Below are 6,397 nucleotides of genomic sequence, written 5' to 3'. Positions count from 1 at the left end.
CGACCCGGTCTAGATGCTCCCACACGGTCGTGTGCATTAACACGGCTTAAGTCTTCTATTTCTTGGCTAGATCCACATGGCCATGTCATATGACACGGGCAGTGAAGTCTCCCCCTTAGCTGGTTTCACACGGCCGTGTATACCACACGACCAAGTTCTTTTCCTCCACTGTTGAGCTCACACGACCATGTGTTTCACACGGCCGCCTTCTTCTTTCTTTTTGGAATTTCCACACGTCGTGTGGGTCACACAGCGATGCCAATCTTATCCTCGGGTGAGCTCACACGACCGTGTGATGCCACACGGCCTGATGTTCCTCCTTTTCTATTAGTATCACACAACTATATGAGATCACACGGCTGGTTCTATAAGGTCCAAAAGTGCTGAATTTTCTCCTTTTTAACTTCTCCAATACTCCACACCCATGAAATGATCATGGCCAGCGCATGGAAGCGATATACAACCTGAAAACAAAGTAACAAAAGAAAAGGAAAAGTGAAAATGAATCTAACTAAAAGAACCTTCCAAAAAGTGTTTGTTTAAGGTCTTTAACTCGACCCCGTCTCCGATTCCATTAACTATACCCAAGGAGGCATGGATTTTCCTCCTTGGATTGATGTTGTTGCTTCTTCCTTATTTCTTGCCCTTGGATGGCAAAGGTACTTCTCATTCTCATTTGGGGGCCTTCTCCCAACATTTGTCAGTTCGTATGCTTCATCTAACGACCTTCCATGAGGATGGAAGTTTCAGTCCTCTATTTTATAAGCATCTGCCCCGTTGTATGTGCTTACTAAGAAAGAAGATACATGGTTAGCAGAATTAAATAAATCATACTCTAACCTTTCCTTGCCGATAACTAAAAATAGATTATGGTTTTTCACATCAATGATGGCTCCGTCTATTGCAAGGAAAGGTCTTCCCAGTATAATTAGAATTTTTAGGTCTTCCTCCATGTCTAACACAACAAAATCTATGGATATAATGTGGCCACCCACTTCTACCAGCACATCTTCAACGATACTCATAGAGTACCTGTAAGAATGATCAGCTAATTATAGTGCTATAGTGGTAAGTTTAAAGTTTTTTAGACCTAGCTTATTACAGATTGAATATGATATGAGGCTAACACTTGCCCCCAAATCACAAAAATATTTTTCTATGAATTTAGATCATATGGTGCAAGGAATGAAAAAGCTTCTAAGGTCTTGGAGCTTTAGGGAAGTGTTCTTCTCAAATAGAGCTCTGCATTCTTCTGTTAAAACTATGGTCTCGATCTCTCCCTTCTTTCTTTGATTGGACATGATGCCCTTCAGGAACTTGGAAAACTTTGGCATTTATTGAATAGCATCAATTAGAGGGACTTCAACATAGATATTCTTAACCTTGTCAAGAAATCTACAGAATTCTTCATCTTTCTTGGTAATGGCTAGTCTTTGTGGAAAAGGGATTGTTTGATTTTGTGGTGGGAGTCGAAGAGTCCCTTCAACCTTCTTGATACTCTCCTCATTTGTCACACCCCAAGAGGAGTCCCTACCGAAATATTTTGGCTGCATCTCCCCTGTACCGATGACAATCTGAGGCATATATACATACAAAACACATCAGCCACATACGGCTGGAATATACACACAATAGAAACCATGCAATTTAATATACTCAGCCTACCCGGCTGGACAACAATGAATAAACACAACCATGCAGTATATAATAACAACTCACATGGCTGAAAGTAAACGCAGCGGAAAAATCATAAAATAATACGAATGTAAGACCAACAAAGTCGCTAACTAAAATACCTGCAACCACAAGACTAGACTCCAAAATCCACATCGACTAATTGGAAAACAAAATATGTAAAATCAACATACCACCCAAACAGTAACAAAACCAAAAAGAAGACTATCCTCGAGCATGACGTGGAACTGCAGTCAGGACTCTCCAAGCATCTATGACTCATCTACCTGTTACCTGGCGAAAGAAAACTAATTTGCGAGGTGGTGAGTATTGGAACTCAGCGGGTAAGGAAAGATAGTACATGAACATGACATATAAATAGAGAATGCAAAAGGAATACAGTCTCATAAGGGAAGTAGTGGATACTAAAATAAAACCATAATAAATACTCATACTTGAAACCATATCCTAGGCTAGTAATAGAAGGTCAGAAGTAGTACTAAGAAGCTACAGTACTGCTCATAGTTATAGAGGTAACGTGTAAGGTATATAAACATTTCCAATAAATAAACCAATGTCTAAACAACTACGATGACATCATATCTCAACATAAGCATGTCAGCATAAGGGAATAACAGCAGTAAGTGATGGCAGCATAAATATACCACAGCAGCATAACTAAGCAATAACAACATATGTAAACAGCAGTAGCCAAAGCCAGTATAATAACAGTGTATGCACGGATGGTCACCCAACCCACCTCTCTGAACCACGACCCATGTATGGTCGAGAGGCCGGATCGATGACAACTGTACCACCCAAAGGCCGCCACTACTCTCGAGTGACCGGATGGACAGGTGCTGAGTAGCTAACTAGCTACACAGCGAAGGGGGTCCTTGTTGCTCGCAACTCCAGCTACCACTACCCACGAGTGGCCGAGTGCGGCACGATAGGATAAGCGGCATCAACTCTAGCTACCACTCTCTCGAGTGGCCGAGGAACCGGCCCTGGTCAACGACTCTCTCGACCGTAAGGGAGAATTGGTCGTTGATATGCATGCCATGATATGATGCATCAAATGCAACAGTCATCATACAAATATAAGTAGAAATTAGGTATGTTACATGAAGGCAACATGCTCAATATAGTACATAAATAAACAGTCAAAGCATACAAACATGGTATCTAGTATCTGCTACTTATCATGGACAACAACAAGAGACTGTATAGATATGAAAATGAATATCTCAAAGATCACGTGGAAATATCAAGCGCGGGAAAAAATAAGAGTGTAGTCAAGGTAAAATAGTCCTTATTCAAAAATAGTTCATGCACAAAGTTCAAAGAACTATAGAATCAAGGTAAGAAGTACCCGCCTTTATACGCAGATCATGTCAAGTTGTTTCACGTCGAGATGCTCGTCCCGAACACAAATCCTGCAATTACATAGTGTATGATATAACTAATCAAATATGAACTAGTTAGCTAAATTAATCATGAACCAAAATAGCTAACTGAACCCTAATTTGATTAGAAGTCTATACATTAATTTCATTTCAATCATTAACCCCAAATCTGATAGTTAACCAGTAAACGAAATACATATCATTGAAACACATAACAATCTATCCAAACCACTCCATTTGATTCAACAAAGTCTGGAACAAACTCACATCGAAAACAGCACAACCCCAAACATTAATTCCATTCGATCCCACAAAAGAAACCATTCCAATGACCGAACGCTTCACCACCATCTTCAAATCCCAATCAATACCGAAACCTAGTTCTAGTTCACAGCAGCACATGGCAGCAATTTCCACAACTCATCCAAAAGCAAAATTGATCAGCAACAAAGAGAAAGAAAACTGCACAATGGTAGTGCCAGAAATTGAACACCCAACGGCTACAACACTCAAATCCGGTACAATGAAAGCAAATCCCATTCCAATGAAAACTTGCGACCCATAAAATCGATTATAATATCTCTAAACATAGTAGAAACTAAAACGAGCAACCCACACTGAAATCAGAAACATTGTCTAAATCCCTATGCTGTGCTACCAAAGAAAACACACTTCCATACCTACTAGAGGAGAAATTACTTGCCTTTCTCCTTTTAATGTCGGCGACAAGAGCTTTAGCCCACGGGATGATGCGCCGACGGTGAAGGGTAGCTGCGGAAGATTCACAACTGGTGGCGATGTTCACTGAGGAAATTTCTAGCGTGGCGGCCGTAATGACGAGCCGAGGCGGCTGGCGGCCGACGTCGGATGGCTGGCGTTGAGCCATGGTGGTCGGCGATCGGGAGAAGGAAATAGCGAGTGGAGCTCGGGAGAGAAGAGGAGGTGGCGATGTCGAGCAGAATCACATGAAGTGCGTCGGGCATCAGCGTGATCAGCGGTTGTGGCTCGACGGTTGGGGTGCCTGCGTGAGGACAAGGGAGATCGTCGGCTACTGTGGAGCTCTCGCGCGAGGAAAGAAGGAGACCGACGGCTATGGCTCGGCGTAGGAGAGGAGAGCCGGCGGTGGATTTGGGGAGAAGAGGTTCAGCGCGGGTGGAGATGGGAAGGGATCGACGAGAGAAGAAGAGGAAAAGGGAAATTAAGGAAAAGAAACTTAGGTATTGGTTTTATACCTTAGGTTAATAGAATTAATCGACTCTCAAATTTGGGTATTCCAAACAGACCTTTTTCAAAGTCTATAATTTTATCCTCTCCAAAATACGCCCTACGGGCTCCGATTAAATCCCTAAAAAATTCCTAAAAAATTCGTTAAAATTATTTCTCCAATAGCACATAATATTTAATTATTATCTGGGCATCGTATTTTACATCATCATCTTGGATCTAAATTGGATCAAGTGTTGAAGGAGAGGGCTCTTCAATTTTAATCCCTTTTTTGAGAAATCACTTGGGGATCTCCTAAGGTATGTTCGCTCCGAAGCTCGGTTCTATTGCAGTGTTCCACTGGATTGACATCAGATTTTCCTAGAAATGCTCCTGGTACTCTTAAGGATGATGAAGATATCTGAGAAACTTGGCTATCTAACATTTTTTTGGTGTTTTTTAGAACTATCCATTCTTTAATTGAGTTGCTTGATTTCTTGCTTCATTTCATTTTGGTTGGTAAGAACTTCTTTAAGTATTTGTTCTAATTTAGATAGTTGATAGCCTTGAGAAGATTGTTGTTGTTGTTAGCTTTGCTATCCACATTGGTAGCTTGGTCTTGCCCCCATGGATGGTCCTTGCTCTTGGTTGTTACGATAGGAAAATTTTGGATGATTTTTCTACCCAGGGTTGTATGTGTTGGAGTATGGATTATTTTTCCTTTTATTGTAACTCACTATACCATCACACTGCTCAAGTTGATCAATTTGTGCAGAGATGGCTCCCAACGGGCATGTGTCTTGAGCGTAGTCTGTGCTCCTACAAGTTTTGCATACACATACTATAGCATTGACCATGCTTGTGTTTATTCCCATATTCTCTAGCTCTTTGGTCAGAGCATCCATCTTTGCAGACATTAATGTAATTACATCTACATCAATTTCATGATGTTTTAATTGGGTTTATAGATGAAGAGCCTCCACATCTCTCGGATGCTCACTGATGATGGTTCTAAGCTACACTTTCAATGATATCCTCGGTCTCATCTAGACTTTTGTTCATTAGTGTCCCTCCAGCTGCAGAGTCTAGGGATATTTTTGTGTGATAATTGATGCCGTTATAAAATGTATGTAGCACTAACCATTTTTCAAGTCCATGATGTGGGCATTGTCTGAGCATATTGTTAAATCTATCTCATGCTTCAAATAGTGATTCGGAGTCTGGCTGTCTAAAGCTTACTATCAAATTTCTCATATGAGCAGTTTTGCTAGGAGGATAGAATTTGTCCAGAAATTATTGGTCGCATTACTCCCAAGTTGATTTGCTATTGGATGGTAAGAAATTTAGTCATTGTTTGGCTCTATCTCTCAAAGAAAATCCAAACAATAATAGTCTCACTGCCTCTGTCGGAACACCGTTCATTTCATTGTACCGCAGATTTCATAAAAGACTTCAAGATGTTGATTCGTATCTTCATGTGGTTCACCCCCAAATTGGTTTTGTTGTGCTGTGGTGATTATCGCAGGCTTTATTTCAAAATTATTAGCTTTAATGGGTGGTCTGGTGATGCTAGACTGAAGCCCACGTGTGTGTGATGCTGCGTAATCCTTCAGAGGTTTGTTTGCCATATCTGAAAGTTATTGTTCTTTTAGATATCTTTGTAAGATTATTCTTCTACGATAAGTTTTGTCAATCTCAGGGTCTAAAGGTAATAGGTCTCCTGCAAAGTTAGATCTACGCATATAAGAACAAAATTACAAATATTTAAATCACAAACTGAAGTGCTGAAAATATAAAGTGTAGAATTTGAATTGTAAAAGAAAATATTGCAGAAAAAGAAATAACGAATGTAGTATGAAATTGTGAAAGAAAAATTTCTGAAACTAGTTACAAATATGAAAAAAGAAAAGAAAGAAAAATTTAGTCTAACTCAAATGATTATCATTAATGTTATAAGCGCAGTCCCTAATAACAACGTCAAAAATTTGTTATAATACCGCAAGTGCATGATTTCATCATCAATAATAAAAGATATTGAACTCATAGGGACTGGTTATAAGCACTAACAATGTCTCACGAAGAATTAACTAAATGATTGACTAAAATAAGAAGGG

At 39.9% G+C, this 6,397-nt stretch overlaps 1 non-coding gene across 1 annotated transcript; it reads left to right on the top strand.

The window, feature by feature from the left end:
- Positions 1–5,433: 5,433 nt before the first annotated feature.
- Positions 5,434–5,540, top strand: LOC121968935. The gene has a single exon (XR_006108445.1). It is a non-coding gene; the product is annotated as a small nucleolar RNA R71 (small nucleolar RNA).
- Positions 5,541–6,397: the final 857 nt, after the last annotated feature.

Source organism: Zingiber officinale, chromosome 3B (assembly GCF_018446385.1).
Source record: "Zingiber officinale cultivar Zhangliang chromosome 3B, Zo_v1.1, whole genome shotgun sequence".
Classification (NCBI taxonomy): domain Eukaryota; kingdom Viridiplantae; phylum Streptophyta; class Magnoliopsida; order Zingiberales; family Zingiberaceae; genus Zingiber; species Zingiber officinale.
Note: the sequence above shows the minus strand (reverse complement) of the source record. Positions and strands in the feature narration are given on the sequence as shown.